This window comes from Gigantopelta aegis, chromosome 13 (assembly GCF_016097555.1).
Source record: "Gigantopelta aegis isolate Gae_Host chromosome 13, Gae_host_genome, whole genome shotgun sequence".
Taxonomy (NCBI): Eukaryota; Metazoa; Mollusca; class Gastropoda; order Neomphalida; family Peltospiridae; genus Gigantopelta; species Gigantopelta aegis.
Genome location: NC_054711.1, coordinates 29,508,298 through 29,528,021, shown reverse-complemented (window position 1 = coordinate 29,528,021; position 19,724 = coordinate 29,508,298). Strand labels below are relative to the sequence as shown.

Here is a 19,724-nt window from a genome sequence, read left to right as displayed (position 1 = left end):
GGGGGGGGGGGGGGGGGGGGGGGAGAGAGAGAGACTGTGTACGTTTTTGTCTTACTCTGTATAAAAATATGACTTGTGCCCCTTAACTAGAGATTGTAAACCACTCTAGATATCGTTCCAACAGGCCCACCCCCTCCCCGGTTCGTTCGGGCCTATCCCCCCAATTCTTAAGACAAACATCTTAGTTGTTTGATCTTGCTCTATATAAATAAATATTAAAATATGACATGTACAGAGGCTATGACCCCCAACTAGAGATTGTGCCCCCCCCCCCCCCCCGCAATATATTTGTAGAGGGTCGCCAGTCTACAACCACCCTCACCTCTGTATAAATTTCTATACATGCCTCTGCTGCTTAAACTACAAAGATGTAGTGTGGGATTGAATGTCGGGGGGGGGGGGGGGGGGGGGGGGACCACTATTGGCGGGTGGTTTCAAAACATACCCAGAATTAAAAATCATATTATATTATGGTAAAAATTATATTGAAGTCAATCGGGGAACGGTAATAAATGTTTGGCGCGAAGTCACGTTAGTTGTCATTACACACGAACACACACACACACACACTCTCTCTCTCTCTCTCTCTCTCTCTCTCACACACACATACACACACACACACACACACCGTCTCTCTCTCTCTGTTTCTCTCCACATTCTCTCTCTCTCTCTCACACACACATACACACCGTCTCTCTCTCTGTCTCTCTCTCTCTCTCTCTCTCTCTCTCTCTCTCTCTGCCTCTCTCTCTCTCCCTCCCCCCCCCCCCCCCCCCCGACTCCCTTTCTCTCATGCTACAATGCCTGCACACGCATCTGTACTATGATGAACATCGATGGGTGCAACTACAAACCAAGTTTCATTGACCTATGGCTTATAGTTTGTGAGAAACTGATCTAAACACGAAAGTTTTTAGCTAATGCCGTCGCCGTAGTCGGAAAAGTAATACTTATATCTCGCGAGACAAAACAAGAGCCAATGTGTATTTTTGTGCTGATGTGTAGTTGAACATTCAACGATTCTTTCATTCATTGAAAGGTGGGTGGGGGTGGGGGGGGGGGGGTCGTAGCTCAATGGTAAAGTGCTCGTTTGATGCGCGGTCGGTCTTGGATCGATCCCCGTCGATGAGCCCATTAGGCTATTTCTCGCTCCAGCCAGTGCACCAAGACTGGTATATCGAAGTCCATGGTATGTGCTATCCTAGCTGTGGGATGGTGCATATAACAGATCCCTTGCTACTGATGAAAAAACATGTTGCGGGTTTCCTCTCTATAAAGACTATATGTCAAAAATTACCAAATAGTCGATGATTAATAAATTAATGTTTTCTAGATAGTTGTGTCGCTAAACACAACAAACGTTTTCATTCACTGAAATAGTGATGGAGAGACATGGTTAAATGAAAGCCTGGTATTCACCGAAATAGACTTTATGCACAACTGAAAGAGACCAACGCATGGAATTACTTGAATTAATAGTATATTGATGTCAACAGAAAGCATTAAGCGCTACATTAACGGAAAAGACGGTGATTATGTAAAGAATACAATATAATGTTTGGTCGTTCCCATAGCTTTATGAGCGAACAGGGTTAAAATGTCATTTAAAAGTATAATACCGAATATCTGTTTTTTTAAATTATGATTAGTTAGCTATTAAATATAAATCATACACATTAATTTTATTACCCATAACACACTATTAATTATTCGATATATCCTATACATGCATTGGCTTAACTAAGTCGGGTATTAATCACTATTTGGACGCCCGAAATGTGGATCGCTTATCCTGTTTAATAACGGTTGTATATTTAAAGGTGCATTATCCTAAATTATATTGCCATATTTCGCTTGTTTTAAAAACATTTATTTGTGACAAATAAGAACCAATGAATCTATTCCTATGCATAATCCTTGCATAATTAAAATTAAAAATACCGAACTCGGCCTGTTAAAGAGAGAAAGATCCGGAGTAAAATATGATTTTATAAATCGCGTCGTACATCAGTCAAAACAGCAGTCAGAGGCAAGAGGACGCCATTATGCGACTGTAGATAAATGCCAAAAGACATCTTTGTTATTACAAGATAGCTGACGACATTTGTTGACGGTGAAGACTAACGATATTGTTATTGTTGTTGTTGTTTTAAAGGGACATTCCTGAGTTTGCTACATTGTAAGATGTTTCCGACTAATAAAATACTTCTACGATTAAACTTACATATTAAATATGTTTTCTTGTTTAGAATATCAGTGTCTGCATATTCAATGTGTTTCTGGTCGTCTTAATATTTGTAAGAAGCCCAAACTGGATTTTCTCTTCAAATAATTTTGTACGTACGAAAAAAAAATATTTTAGGAAATAAAATGAAATTTAACTTAGTGCAAATATTAGAACGATCAGAAACACGTTTAATATACAGCCACTAATATATTATGCAGAAAAAAAAAATTGATATGTAATTACAATCATTAAAAAGTCTTTGTTAGTCGATAACATCATAAAAATTCCAGCAAACTCAAGAATGTCCCTTTAATATAGGTCTGATTGTATTTTGCATTAGTATGCGATTCGTCCCTTGTGGCGTGTACTTAAACTGAATTATTTAAACAATTTATAGCGAACCAAGGTGTAACGAATCCTAATCAAATGTGCATATAGGTAGTTTTCCAACTGCAAGTAAATCATATCGTGTAGAAGAGTTTTGCGTGTATCGTGTAGAAGAGTTTTGCGTGTATCGTGTGTACTCAAAATTCAGTGATTAAAGGGACAGTCCTGAGTTTACAACTATTGTACAATGTTTCCGACCACCGGCCTCGGTGGCATTGTGGCAGGCCATCGGTCTACAGGCTGGTAGGTACTGGGTTCGGATCCCAGTCGAGGCATGGGATTTTTAATCGAGATACCGACTCCAAACCCTGAGTGAGTGCTCCGCAAGGCTCAATGGGTAGGTGTAAACCACTTGCACCGACCAGTGATCCATAACTGGTTCAACAAAGGCCATGGTTTGTGCTATCCTGCCTGTGGGAAGCGCAAATAAAAGATCCCTTGCTGCCTGTCGTAAAAAGAGTAGCCTATGTGGCGACAGCGGGTTTCCTCTAAAAACAGTGTCAGAATGACCATATGTTTGACGTCCAATAGCCGATGATAAGATAAAAAAATCAATGTGCTCTAACGGCGTCGTTAAATAAAACAAACTTTACTTTTTATGTCTCCGACCAATAGAGCCTTTTTCGATGACGTAACATACAAATCAAACACATTTTCTTATTTAAAATATCAGCGTCTGTATTTACAAGGTGTTTGTTGTTGTCCTAATGCTTGTAGCAGCCCAGACCGGATTTTACCTCATAATAATTTCGTACATACGAAAATATATATATAACGAATTAAAGTAAAAACTGAGTGCTACAAACATTACTATACAACCGCAAACACATTCGATATACAGACACTGGCATTCTAAACAAGAAAATGTATTTAGTATGAAATAGTAGTCGGCAACAAGGCTCTGTTATTGCAAACATCTTACAAGACTCAGCACCGTCTCTTTAAAAGTCACCTGTGATCAGAATTTGCTAAAATAATATGACATTTTAGTTCATTTGCGTCAAACGAGAACCGATGAACTGAAACATAACTCTATAATGCATATATATATATATATATATATATATATATGTGTGTGTGTGTGTGTGTGTGTGTGTGTGTGTGTGTGTGTGTGTGTATTAACACTTAAAATTCATAGAAAAACATTTAAACCAATACCATCTAAAATTCAACGCAACAAATTTCCATCAAATAATATTATATAGAATAAATGTCATTTATAACACATGGGTGAAGACAAAATGCTATAACAACCAAGATATGCATTTTCATTTCATTTCAACTTATTTCCGTGCATATATCCAATTAAGGTCCAAGCACGCTGCCATGGGCACATACCTCAGCTATCTGGGACAGTGGGTTAGTCGTTAGTGGTTAGTGAGAGAGAAAAGCGTGTAGTGATCTTAACCTCTTAAAACTCGCTCTAGGTGGGAGCCGGTACCGAGCTGCGAACCCTGTACCTACCAGTCTTATGTCCGATGGTTTAACCACGACACCACCGAGGCCGGTTAACAGCTTAACTGTCATGTCATGTCATAGGGTGTTACGTGCACATTCAGAGCAAGCTGTTGTAGCGCACGCCTGTCATGGGCACAGGTGCGGACCTTTGCCGGCTCCTCTGTCTGGGACAAGAAAGGGTTGGGGTGGGCAGGAGTGGGGATCGCCTGCACTGGCAGGTGCAAGGTCAACCGGCCTCGGTGGCGTCGTGGTAGGCCTATCGGTCTACAGGCTGGTAGGTACTGGGTTCGGATCCCAGTCGAGGCATGGACATTTTTAATCCAGATATCGACTCCATACCCGGAGTGAGTGCTCCGCAAGGCTCAATGGGTAGGTGTAAACCACTTGCACCGACCAGTGATCCATAAGTGGTTCAACAAAGGCCATGGTTTGTGCTATCCTGCCTGTGGGAAGCGCAAATAAAAGATCCCTTGCTGCTAATCGGAAGAGTAGCCCATGTAGTGGCGACAGCGGGTTTCCTCTCAAAATCTGTGTGGTCCTTAACCATATGTCTGACGCCATATAACCGTAAAATAATATGTTGAGTGCGTCGTTAAATAAAACATTTCTTTCTTTCTGAAGTAGTCGATAATGCAGCACACAAAGACTAAAGGTAGAACTGCGCGTGGTGTACCTCGGCAGTTCCGTCACATTAGCTGTCTTTGTACCTGTATCAAAACATAACTTTTAACCTATGCATTTTGATAACTATTTGTCACCGAGACATTCGAGCACTTTTCTAGAACAATGTTACATTAGAAAAGTGCTCGATTTCTCGGTGACAAATAGTTATCAAATTGCATAGGTTAACCAATATAACCCGTAAAACATGGACACCTTTGGATAACGTGTACAACAGAGTGAAACAAGAGTCTGTGACATTAAAACGGTGAAATACCCTTTAAAATAGACTGAAACTCGATTGCATAACCGTTACTTCTCAGACGTACGTGCGTTTTTAAAAAAAAGAAAAAAAAAAAAAGCATTTTATGGTATTAGAAACACCAGGATGACCAGAAACACTTCGGTTGTATGGAAATGGATAATCTAACCAATACAATATAAGTAATGTTTGCTTTCAGTTATCATAAACGGCTTTAATAGTTAAAAATATGATTAGTGTTTAAAAACTAGGTTCTGTCCCTTTAAAATCCGATTCATTGAGGGGCATCGACGGTAAAAGGGGATGAAGGGCACGGCAATACACTGCAGTTGGTAGGCATCAAATCGACAGCGATTCGTAGCAAAGGTAAGTGGAATTACGACAATTGTCTTAGTGCATGAATGAATGAATGAATGTTTAACGACACCCCAGCACGAAAAATACATCGGCTATTGGGTGTCAAACTATGGTAATGCAAATAAATAAAGTGATGATCAACATCAATATAAAAATTCAAGACTTAAACAAAAACAGTGTAAAGAACTGTGCAAAAACACAAATATCACAGAATTTTACGCATACTGAATTTTACTCAAAACTTCAATTTTGTGCTGTATTGGCCATTCTCAAAGAGAATGTTACACCCCTGCACCACGGTGAGGTTACAGCACACGCAGGGGTTGTCTTAGTGTCGTCGTGAACTTAGAACCCTTGAAGTTTAGATTGCAGAACTCTTGCTAGACACACCGGCCTCGGTGGCGTCGTGGCAGGCCATCGGTCTACAGGCTGGTAGGTACTGGGTTCGGATCCCAGTCGAGGCATGGGATTTTTAATCCAGATACCGACTCCAAACCCTGAGTGAGTGCTCCGCAAGGCTCAATGGGTAGGTGTAAACCACTTGCACCGACCAGTGATCCATAACTGGTTCAACAAAGGCCATGGTTTGTGCTATCCTGTCTGTAGGAAGCGCAAATAAAAGATCCCTTGCTGCCAATCGGAAGAGTAGCCCATGTAGTGGCGACAGCGGGTTTCCTCTCAAAATCTATGTGGTCCTTAACCATATTCTGACGCCAATATAACGGTAAATAAAAATGTGTTGAGTGCGTCGTTAAATAAAACACTTCTTTCTTTCTTTCTTGCTAGACAGAAAGCGGGACACCGATTGGATTACTGTGACCAATGATTGTGAGCCAAATTTACCACGCACGCCTGGACCAATTCAATTTCAATTCAATTCAATTTATTGCATATTACCAAACAAACTGGTGTCAGCAAACAGATAAAAACAAACAAACATTCAACATCAATAACAACAACAACAACAATTAATAATAACAACAATATTAATGTACAGGCCAGACGGAGACACGAAATTTGTATTATATTTATAGCAATAAAATTGCTATATAATAATAAAGTATATTATAAAAAAATAAAATGGTCAAAGTACTTGGAAATAATTAAATTAAATTACTGCCCCACTGATAGCTGGAACAAGAATTTTACGTTTAGAAATACAGCCGTCAATAGATGTTAATACATGGTTAAGAATTTCAATGTCACCATTATTGTATGACATAATAAATATAAATTGTAAATTGCTATTTATAGTAGAGAAGTCGGTAAAGGAGTTTAACTTATCAAATAGTTGTTGCCTTTCAACATAATAAATAAGGCAGTCTAAAATAAAAGAAAACATTATCTTCCACAGCTTGAGAATTACAAACAAAACAAGTCCTCTGTTCAATTAGTTTTTTAGGTTTACAGAATCTTCCAAGTTCAATATGAAGATTGTGTGCACTGATTCTCATTTTGGTAAATTGTCTGCGTTGTTCGAAGTTTGGTGTGCAGAGCAGGTAGTTTTCTAATTTAAACTCTTATTTTAATAGACTGTATGTTCTGAGTTTAGAATCATTGTTTTAAATAGTATCTGACCAGAATTTTATACATTTCGACTCGAGTTCCTGTGTCAACTTCTGTGAGAGTATAAAGAGCCTTGATTGTCCCATATTTGACTAAAGCCAAAATTGATCCACATAATTTTTATATAAAATGACCAGTTTAAATTAGAGTTATTATAATAATATGATTCCAAGTACGCCTTATGCACTATTGACGAACAATCATGTGTTCCCAATCTAAACCAGTATTTTGCTGCAAGGGGTAAGCATGTAATAAGAAGTGGGTGCTGGCCAAGTTCACCGCGTATAGCACCATGGGTGCTTCTTTTGTTAACACCAAGTAGGTATTTATAACATTTTATTTGAACATTTTCGAATGGAGTATTGTCACATATATTTTTTAAAGCCCAACGGTCTACTCCTTTGAGATAATAAGGGCTCCAAATCTCACAGCAATACATTAAAATGGGACAAATTAAAGGCATATTGTCACAGACCACTGACCTATTTAATGGTCTAACAAAGTATTATCTGAACAAAAATAATTTGATTTGTCCCTAAATGTACTTTATTCAACCATCTTCATAACCACCATACTCCATTTATTAATGACATTTTGTAAAAATAATTGAATTATGGCAATGGTCCACAATTCCAAAACTAAAATTGCCGAGAGGGATGACATGGATTTCACTCCATCATGGTTCAGTTAAGGTGATGCGACAGCTAGATTTGGTTTCCAACAATTAATGTAATTTTTATTTATTATCCATTTTTAGAAAAATAAAGTTCTTAAATCCGTAACAGTATACCTTTAAGCACTGAAATAACTTTAAAGGGACACACCCTAGTTACGGCTAGTTGTTAACCATTACGGCGTTGTTTTTCGCTATTAAACCCATTTTTTTCACAAATAAAATTGCACTTTACTTACCGTTTATTATTTAGAATATATATTTCCATTCACCTGAAGTGTTTTTTGGTAATCCTGGTAATCCTGGTTTTTGTAATACCACAAAATGCATTTTTCGTATTTCTTAAAAACGGACGCACGTTTGAGAAAAAAACGTTGAGCAGACAAGGTCTAATCTATTTTTAGACGGGATATTTCCATTTCAATGTCACAGACGTTGGTATACCACGTGACCGTTATCATTTTGGTTCGGTTTGTTTTCTCGTGCACGGTTCGCGCAATCAACATCCGATTTGTTGTTGTTCATTTGTGAGATTTTTCTTCACAGTTCGTGAACATTTTCAGTAACAATAAAGTTCAGACAAGTAAGTTTCTCAATACAAAACGTTACAAACCCTTAAAACCAATAATTTTGCTAAGTCTTACGATATCTGGAGAGGGGATACAACCAGGACAGAACAGTTGGAACATGTCCAGGAGAGGTGAAAAGAACGCACCCCAAGTCTGTGCGCACTCTGTGAAATTTGTCGTGACGTAGGCATTGTTGTGCTTCGAGCGACATCTGCCGGTGACATCAGAATACTAACTTTCAAAATTATTTCAAGCAATTGGGACATGGGGATTCCCATAGTATTAATCGATATAAAACCTGCTTTTTCACTCCATTTGATAAAAACGTGATCTAAGTGTGTTACAGGTTTGTAGATTAACCAAATTATAATTTATTTTCGCTGGATGGAACTAGGGTGTGCGGCTTTAAGGCTATTGATGTATTGTTTCTAACATCAATTTGTTTGAGTTTAGAGATGGCCTTGGTAGCCTGATCACAAAGTCTGTCACATGCACTCTTAAAATTACCGGAAGCAGTAAACAATATACCTAAGTAACAATAAGACTGAACAATGTCAATTGCAATTTTATCGTATGTAAAACAAAATCTTTTTATGAGCTTGCTACCTTTGTTGAATACAATAATCTTTGTTTCTGACAAGTTGACGGTAAGCACCCATTTTACTAAGACAGTCGAGAGAGTTTTGTAATCCTGATATTTTGACAATAAAACAAGATCATCAGCTTACATGAGACTGTTTAATTGCGTATCATATAAAGACACCGGGTCACAGTTTGGTGTAAAAATATCCGGTAGATCACGAACATACAGGTTGAATAGTAGTGGACTCAATACACAACCTTGTTTAACTCCTACGTTAGATAGGAAACTGTGATAATTATTAAGTTTAATAGAGTACAGGACATCAGAGTACAAACTTATTAAAGTATTTTAAAAACCTACCACCTATGTCTGCAAGTAAATGTTTGTACATAAACGCGTCCTTTGATACAGTATCAAATGCAGCTTTAAAGTCGACAAAGCAACAGAATAAATATTTCTTTGGTCCTTTGGTATGATTTTCAACCAAGGCCTTTAATGCATATATGTGATCAGCTGTACGGCTATGTATTTTGAAACCAATTTGAGAAGCTGGAATTAGATTTGCGACTCTGCAAAATCACGGAGCCTATTACGTAAGATACTGCAAAACAGCTTACAAAGATTGCTTCCTACAGCGATACCTCTGTAATTACCTGAGTTATATTTATCTCCTTTTATATGAAGGGGTGTTAAGAAGTTACATCTCCACGAATTTGGGAAAATGCCGTTCACCAAAATGAGGTTGAAGATCTGACGCAGCACATGAACCATTTGTGATTAACCAGTTTTTGGCATTTTATTTAAAATAAGATCTGGACCGCATGCTGTTTTGTATTTTAAGTTTGAAATAGCCTTTACAATTTCCTGTATAGATACAGATTTATTTAATTCATTGAATATTTTATCCTTATTTGAATTGACGTATTCGTCCTTCTGTGAAGAAAGGTCACTGTCAAGACTTGGTTTCTTAAGTTGAGTAAAACGAGTAACCCATTCATCGATAGGAATTGGATTTAAATTAGTGCTGGTTTTCGATTCTTTTAGTTCACTGAATAATTTCCAGAAAGAATGGGGTTTTACGTCGTGCAAAGTTTCAAGTTGATTTAGCATACTTTGTCGATAGAAATTCTTCTTTTTATTAAGCTTTTTTTTTTATTTAGAGCGAGTAGTTTTGAATCTATGTAATAACTGAGGAGAGAATGGGTCTCTATGGAATATGGAGCATAATAATTTCAAACTCTTCTTAAGGATTGCATAATCTGAATCATATCAATGTTATGATTTTCTGCTTTGTTTGTTTAAGCGTTCTTTGAAATTGTTCCTACGTTGCTTCTTTCGTTTTAAGCCAGCAATATTAGAGACGTTTTGTGTGTGTGTGTGTGTGTGTGTGTGTGTGTGTGTGTATAATATATATATATATATATATATCAGTCAGAGTCTACAGCAGAATCAACAGTATGTGCTGTATGACGTCATAACCTACGATGGTTTTACGATTTCGTAGCGCTATGATGGCTTCGAAAATATAGGCCCTGTTTTGCTTAAACGCAAGTGCATTGTAACTGTATGTGTGTAAAACAAAAACAAGCGTTGTAAATTCGACCCGTTATGTTCGATCAATAGCAGTTCAGGCTGACACTTCGGAATCATTCGATTATTGCTGTTATTTTTTCAACGGATTTACACGATTCGCAGAAATGATCAATTTCGAATTAAAACGTCGGAATTCCGACTATAGTCGAAAGAAAGAAAGAAAGAAATGTTTTATTTAACGACGCACTCAACACATTTTATGTACCGTTATATGGCGTCAGACATGGTTAAGGACCACACAGATTTTGAGAGGAAACCCGCTGTCGTCACTACATGGGCTACTCTTTCGGATTAGCAGCAAGGGATCTTTTATTTGCGCCTCCCACAGGCAGGATAGCACAAACCATGGCCTTTGTTGAACCAGTTATGGATCACTGGTTGGTGCAAGTGGTTTACACCTACCCATTGAGCCTTGCGGAGCACTCACTCAGAGTTTGGAGTCAGTATCTGGATTAAAAATCCCATGCCTCGACTGGGATCCGAACCCAGTACCTACCAGCCTGTAGACCGATGGCTTAACCACGACGCCACCGAAGCCGGTATAGTCGAAAGAGTATCATGCCTGGTAGACTCCTAGTGACGTTCCCCGTCCCATCCATTACACTAAGACTAGAGTATCAAAGTCCGTGCATGCGTTGTCCAGCCAGTCATTCTACAGAAAGCATCACTTTTCAAAATACAAATTCAAGATAAAACAACTAAAGGGACATTCCTGAGTTTGCTGCAATGTTTAAGATGTTATTGACTAACAGATACTTTTTAACGATTGTTATTACATATCAAATATATTTTTTTTGCATAAAATATTAGTGGCTGTATATTAAACGTGTTTCTGATCGTTCTAGTATTTGTAATAGGTTAAATTTTATTTTATTTCCTAAATTATGTGATATGACGACGACCAGAAACACATTGAATATACAGACATTCTAAACAAGAAAATATATTTAATATGTAAGTTTAATCGTAGAAATATTTTATTAGTCGGAAATATCTTACAATGCAGCAAACTCAGGAATGTCTGACCATGCAGAACTGTACTCGGCCTGCACGTGCAGACACATGTTACTCTATGAACAAGGTCATTGTGCCATTGACTTTACCGGACAAATGAGATAATTCAGCAGTGTGATCCAATTGGTTTATAGTGATCAAGAGCACATGGATGTGTTATTTGGGTGTCCTTAATAACATATTTAGAATAACTTTAGCATTAAAAACTATCCAAGGGTGTAATTTTGCATTTCCACACAGATATTGTATATATGACTTAAATTATACACTGTGGCAGTTTTAATTATTTAAAAATATGGAGTCCTACAAAATAAATTTCATCAAAGTCATAAAGGTAGCAGCTATGCTTTCCTTAATAAACAATTTAAATTTCAAAACTAAAGTTTCTAGAGAAATAACAATTAAAAATATTCTTGAGTAACACCAATGACAAAAAAGTAACACCAATGAAAATGTGTAACACCAATAACATTCATGACTGGATCCTTGAAACACTATTATTCTTGAGATTACCACTACTTGTTAGCAAAAATATGTAAGTAATATTTCCTTAAATTTTAGGGTGTTTTTTGTCAGCCTACAACTATTAAAGGCCTATTAAAATAACTGTATGTTTCTGGGGACATATTTGAATAAAAGTTAGATACGGCCGGTCACGCAGTTTTAAAAAAAATATACTAAATTCGGCAAATGAATTAGTTTTTTTAAATATTAAGTTAAAAATTCATTGATTCGTGTATTTATGTAGTTATTTTCCTGCTTATATTAAGACTCAAGCACGCTGTCCTGGACACACACAGCAGCTGTCTGAATCAGGTATCCAGAAACATAACTTAGTTCAGGTCTATGTTCAAATATGCACCAGCAGTAAACCATACAACAAAGGACTGTCAGTTGCAGACCTCCATATCTTTCTTTAAAGATTAACTTCATAATAAAATTATGAACTATGAGCGGTATGGTTAAATCTATTTCACTGTATACTTTTTATTCCCCGTAACGAGTAAAAAGTGTTAATCCTACTTTTGCTTTCACGTACGCGTTGTAAAAAATCTACGCTAAATGTTCCAACTTGTTTCCAAAAACAAAGACGCCTTATAAATACGAGACGTCATTCTAATATTTCCATTACATACACTACAGAAAATCAAACAAGTTCTGTCACAATTCAAGAAATAAATCATACGAACTACGTCATTATTCAAAAGAGTTAACTCTTGGTCCTTGTTTTTTTTTAACCAAAAAGCTATTTTAATGCAGGATTTTTAATATTTTTAAAAATAAAATTTAAATAGCCCTTATTGGAAATTAAAACATAACTTGGTAAAACATTTTCGGTATGATTTTAACTTTCCTTTATCATAAAGTTAACCTTTAACACTTAAACTGGAAAGGTTGGTAGTTTTTAATTGCGTTCAGACAATTGCATTTAGAAAAATAACCTTTCCACACATTGGCGGTTCATCATTTTCAATTTTCAAAGCAACTAGCTACATGACAGATAAAATATATGTTTTTTCAACGGAAAACGGCATCTTATTAAAACGCATTGTTATTGGTGTCACCAATAGTCATTGGTGTTACTCAGTACCTGGTAACACCAATGACAAGTAACACTAATGACAAAATAAGTAAATAATTAATTTTTGCTCTCTAAATAATTATTAACCATTACATAAATACGATTGCAACACCAATGACTGTGAATAAACCTACTTTTATATTTTGACAACACATTCATTAGATGTAAAGAAAATTACTCACAATTCTTCATATGTCTGCTGCTTTTAACAAATTGGTTTGATGGCCGATATCTACTGGTGGAATGTTTCATCCAGAGAGCATTCAGTTTCTTTCGTTTTCTCATAAGTATATACAGTAACACCAATGACATAAAAATTCAGGGACAAGCTTATATTGCCCACCACATTTTGAATACGGAAAATGTTTACAAAATTCCTTCTTTTGTGAGTAACTTAGCCATCAGTAGGTATTACATTAAAGTTATTCAGTGGTATGTCTTCTGTTATATATTTTAACAGTGCATGCTATGTATAGTGTTGTGCTTGAGACAGGTAACACCAATGACATTTTCCACTAATTCAGAATAAAATCTTTATCAAAGCTGATTACCAGAGAAAAAATGCTATGACAGGGTGATATTATTAATAAGGTATCGTTAAAGACTTAGTTTTCTATATATAAATAAAAGCAAAATTAATTATGCAGGGACATAAAAGTGATACTTTCTGTAGAATGACACATACAAGACATGCGCAGATCCGAGGAGCAAGTGCTTGACATACGCAATCTCCTTCGAAATGCCCCTCCCCCAATCGCACCTCTTTTTTTCTCCACTTCTTTTTTATATTTGCCTGTTGCCCCATAACTTATGTAAAAGACAGGGAGGGTGCACCCCCACCCCAAAATATAAAAATCCTGTTTATCACAGTTATCCCCACCTCGTCTTAGCCTACATTGAAGAATATGAATTGCAGTTGAAAGTTTGTTTTGTTTAACGACACCACCAGAGCATATTGATTTGTTAAACATCGGCTATTGGATCAGTCCTTGGATTTTGAAAAATCATTGCGAGTGACAGATCGTACACCTCAAAAGACTTAGGCGAGTGAAAAATTACTCATCAAAATGCTAAGGCGAGTGAAAACCAAGCATTATTAATTGATGAAGTAATTGCTACATGTAAATGAAGAGACATGTTGTAAAAATTAACGAACTAATTTTGTGTTGTTTGGTTCATTAGTGTTGTCTTGACTTCTTTTCCCTTGCAGGAATGGAGTTATTAAAAATGTCACGAGCAGTGCCATAGAAATATAATTATGACATACACTGATGCAGACATATAATTTGATACACGCAATTATAGATACCTTTTAATTGTCAGATGGTTTGATGAACGTGCAGCTAAATATGTCTAGGAATAGACTTATCTTGAATTTCATTATTCAAACATGATTAGGACAGCTGGGATGGAAAAAAACCCCACTGGCTCTGAGGAGATGGTTCAATTAGAACTATACGACCCATGCTTCTCAGGTGTTCACTACCGAGTGAATTGATCCCTCATATTATTAAACAATTTTTTTTTTAATAACTCGTTAAACATAGGCCTACAATTAGTTCAATTGATAGTGTTGGTTGGGGCATTGACATTCACGTGGCATTTTTAATTCAACAATTACGCAACCAGTCTCCCTCCCTCATTATTTTGTAACACGTCATTTGACCTACCACTACGAGTTACGAACGGCTACGACATCACCGATACGTTATTCATCTAGAATGGTCACGATGTTATTGATAAAAAAAATACACAAACTCCGACAAAATCTGTCTTTACAAAGGATTTATTCTAAACATGGGATGCCATAATAAAGATAATCTAAAAACAATAATAATTTTAGACACCATCAGAAATTCGTAACAAGTTGTCAAGAAGGTCAGATTGTGCGTGCAGCCTGATTTCCAGAAGCAAAAATAATCTGACCTCGATAGCTCTGATTGGTCAATATGCCACAGAATACTGCGCATCAAATCATGTTCCAGTCACATAGTCTGTGACTCTTACAAACGTACTGAAACAAACACAAATTAAATAGTCGGTTATGATCATTGATTACTGTTACTATATTGTGTACATATATACATATATAAAAACAGATGTACATTCATAAACCTCTGGATGAAATACAAATATTTAAATGAAGTTTTATTTGATTTTTTTTTATAAAGATAAAAAAATAAAAATAATAATAGACGTAAAAACAATACTTTGTTTTTTGTAAACGAAACCTAGGCCTACTTTGTATTCCTACAAACCTATTATCATTTATTTTTATTTTTCTATTATTCCGTTTACTTTTGAATCATCTTCGTCTATATTTCAATTCTTTTTCAAAGAAACTAAAACGTTACACACTTGCCATTTTCGGAACCTCACGTAAGCTTTGTAGGCTAACAGTTATGAACTACTCGAGACAATTTTACCGAGTTCGCGGCTGATTTTCGTATCGAGTTCATTTGTGTAGGCTACAGAAGCCACTATTTAATTCAATTCCTCTTTTTTCTCAAAGCTATATGAACAGTATAAATGAGTTATCCTTATTAGACGTTGTGATCTATTACCTTACAAAAGTGGACTGTTTCGAATTAATAATAAATTAAATAGGCAAAGGAGTTTTGATCGGTTTGGTACGTCTTCGAAGATTAAACAATTAAACAACTATTAAACAAGTGTTTTCCGATTTGTATAGCAAAGATAAGTACCGGTCATATATTAAAAGCGTCATCTTTTTTTCTTTTCTTTGTGTGTGTGTGTGTGTGTGTGTGTGTGTGTGTGTGTGTGTGTGTGTGTGTGTGTGTGTTTTGTTGTTGTTTTTTACGTTTTCTTTCTTTCATTTTTAAAATAATTTTACAATTTAAAAAAAAAAAAAAAAAAAATTATATTATTTGGTATGCGTTTAAAACAATCTGATTAAAATTAGCTCTTCTGGTAATTAACCAGTGGAGCTAATTTTAATTAGAACAATAATATATTTTTATATGATTTTTAGCATATTTTGATATTTTATCAGTGGTACACTGATTTGATATTATATCAAGTGATATCATTTGATATTATATCAGCAGGGCCATACCCTGATCAAAATCCTAAGGGGGTGGGGGGGGGGGGGGGGGGACACTACTTTTTATAAACAAATAAAACACTATACAAATAAAACCCTAACATGTGTATGCTATTTTCTGGAGTTAAAAAAAGTGATAAGTGCAGGGGACAATATTTCGAAATCCGAGGTAACCGGAAGTCGGTTCACGTGGTTTTTACCTAGGTAACCAATTGTTCGGTTACGTGAATTATATTTGCGTAACCTGTGGATTACCTGATCGGTTACCTCAAACTTACGTTGAAATTATATTTAAATACATAATTTTTAGCTCAAAGTTAAAACAAAATACAAAAGAAAACGTTTTATAGAACAGTTTCTTTAATGCTTGCAAATCGAAAGAAGTGACTTGTAGATGTTTCTTTTGTTTTCGTACGATCGTAGCGTTGTAGATTTATTATTATTATTATTATTATTATTATTATTATTCACCATTTGCCATCAGGATCGCAAAAAGTAATTTTTAGTTGCCCGAATCTAAAAACCACTGTCCTCGGACATCGGGCCACCGTATTCTATAACCTCTGTGCTGCTTGCGGAAGTTAACGCTATTGTAAAATGACTAAATATCAGCCCAGTACTGAAACAAAATAGATACATTTGGAGGAAAAATGCCCATTCCCTGGTGTATGATTAGACTAATAATTGTCTTTTATAAATAACAAATAACGGCTACCATTTGTCACTGATATGTAAAATTTAGTATACAGCAGACTGAAAAAAAAAGAAAAAAAACACCCACAAAAACCCCAAGCAACAAATGTCCAGTTCCTCTGAACTATAAAACAGGCTACTCATTGGTGCATTAGATTAATAAACATAAATCTTATAATAACATAAAAAGAAAGACCACAATTTGACACCGATATTTTGCGGTGGTGATGCTACTTTCACTTTATCGCTGGTACTTCTATACTACAGTGACGTTCCAAATGTTTGTTATTTAAAGCTCATTTTGCGATGTTAGTATTTTTCAGCTTTTGTGACATTTTTGCATTTTTGTTTACGTTAAAACCGTTTTCAACCTTTCTAAAATTATAGGCAATCCAATATTATGTCTACATATATTCCTTTAGACATAGAATAGCAGCAGATAATTTTGGCGCCTTAGCGATCCGTGCACATTTCTTTAAAACTTTTGGCTCGACTCTATACTGAGTCTTCGGTCACAAGTTACAACCGTTGCAATATACCGTTGGCTACTGGTTTGCTGCACATCAAGTATCTTAAAAATCAGTCTAAAACATTTGTCGGAATACTAGTAGTATGTCTGCATGAATAAACTTACTGTAATTGTGAAGTCTGCAAGTTTTAATTTCTGAACGGCTACAGGTCACGACGTAACCGATTTACGGTTCGCGTAAATTTAATTTTGCGTAATCGACACGCGAACAGAACGGCGGTTCGCGAGAAATATTGTGCCCTGTAAGTGGTATGTGGTAGGGTTCGCCCATTCTGCAGTTTACACGTTATTAGCCTACCACAAAATTTAGCACCTGTAAGAATACAGTGAACTTACATAATACGGATATTCCCATTTATTAATAACTATTTTGACAGTTGTTTAAACGGCATTCTAATTAGCAATTTCAAAATAAAGGATCTCTCTGAAATGTTCTCTGAGTTATAATAAATAGGTTGCATTTTGATCGTACGTGACTCAATAACATGGTCAGTGCACCATTAAAAAGGAAGAATTATACTACAAACAACGTCCTTCGAATAAGACCCATTTCTAAGTTCAAATAAATTAAAGACAAAAGAAAAGAAAAGAAAAACCTTTTAGATTTATCTAGATATACAGTCACAGTATTTGCATTGTCAGAAGTATAAGCATTCAAAGCCATTCTAGCCTATTACAAGGGGCACAAAAATATACAATTAAGATACCGGAAGTAAAAGGAATTTGTTGCGAAATTATGTATCCGGACTAGCATCCTTATTTTAACGACGGATTTCAGAAATGTCGCGACATTATTAAAGAATTGACTTGTGTAAAATTAAAATTAATCACGCACGAACAAACAAAATAATTTTTTTTTTTTTTTTAAAAACCCCACAAAAGAAAAAAAAAAAAAAAAACATCGGTTACTTTTTTTTATTCTTGTTTGTTAATTTTTTATTATAATTTTTTTTCATAAAAGTTGTTTTCAGTATAAATTTATATACTATCACTGTCGGATGATTGATTACCTAACACGGAAATTCAACATGGAATCCAAAATGGCAAACCATTATCTATTTTATCTTATCTTTGCAACCATACATGTATGTATAGTACAAATGCAAAGAAAGTGTACAGGCCACCACAATGCTCTATATGTCCAATACAAAGCACACTTTTTATGACTTTGTGACTTTTAGCTTGTTTTTTTTTTTTTTTTTTTTTTTTTTTTTTTGGGGGGGGGGGGTCATATTTGGGACTATTTTAAGCTATTATGATTACTCCTGGCCTTTTCTCCACTGACTGGGACCTATCAGGTACTCCAGAAGCAAGTAAGCAGCCCACAGTTGTTTCAGTTCATGTTGACAAGCCCTTAATGACTACTTAGCCAGTTTTCATAGAAGCTTATGAATTAACTATGCAGTGATGTCGTAGACACGGTATTTATGCACAGATAGTGAATAGTCAACCTGGCCCATATTAAGGTATCGGTCTTGGCCGTTTTACTTAGCAGAATGTGTATGGTCCTTAGGCTAAACGCCTTGGGAAAATAATATGTCCATTTAATGGGTGGATTAGCTTATGGATCACCAAGTCAGGAGCGTCGGAAGCAATTAAAAGTTGGTACGACCATGAAAGCAATGTATATGATGAGATCAATATTATGCGAACATCATAGGAAGAGAGAGAGAGAGAGAGAAAAAAAACGTTCATGGCCCAAGCTGGGGTGATATACATGATATTTAGCCACACAGAGTGAATAAAAGAAAAGAAAGAAATATTTTATTTAACGACGCACTCAACACATTTTATTTACGGTTATATGGCGTCAGACATATGGTTAAGGACCACACAGATTTTGAGAGGAAACCCGCTGTCGCCACTACATGGACTACTCTTTCCGATTAGCAGCAAGGGATCTTTTATTTGCGCTTCCCACAGGCAGGATAGCACAAACCATGGCCTTTGTTGAACCAGTTATGGATCACTGGTCGGTGCAAGTGGTTTACACCTACCCATTGAGCCTTGCGGAGCACTCACTCAGGGTTTGGAGCCGGTATCTGGATTAAAAATCCCATGCCTCGACTGGGATCCGAACCCAGTACCTACCAGCCTGTAGACCGATGGCCTACCACGACACCACCGAGGCCGGTCAGAGTGAATAATAAACCGTTCCTAGGTATCTGTATTGGCGGTGGGTGCGGGATTTAGCTCAGTCGGTTGAGTGCTTGCTTGAGGTGCTTGCGTCGCAGGATCGAACCACATCGATGGATCCATTCAACTGATTGGTTTTTTCTCGTTCCAACCAGTGCACCACATCTGGTGAAAGGTCGTGGTATGTGCTTTCCTATATGTGGGAAAGTGCATATAAAAGATCCCTTGCTGCATTAAGCAAAATGTAGCGGATTTCCTATGATGACTACGAGTCAGAAATACCAAATGTTTGACATCCAATTACCGATGATTAATTAATCAATGTGCTCTAGTGGTGTTGTTAAATTCAATGGTTCTTAGGTTTTAGGTGC

The 19,724-nt window shown here is 36.3% G+C and overlaps 1 long non-coding RNA gene across 1 annotated transcript; it reads right to left on the bottom strand.

Annotated features, from left to right (window-relative positions):
* Positions 1–14,701: 14,701 nt before the first annotated feature.
* On the bottom strand, positions 14,702–17,935 carry LOC121387843. The gene is made up of 2 exons (XR_005959891.1): positions 17,814–17,935; positions 14,702–14,945 (listed from the first exon to the last, which is right to left on the bottom strand). It is a non-coding gene; the product is annotated as an uncharacterized LOC121387843 (long non-coding RNA).
* Positions 17,936–19,724: the final 1,789 nt, after the last annotated feature.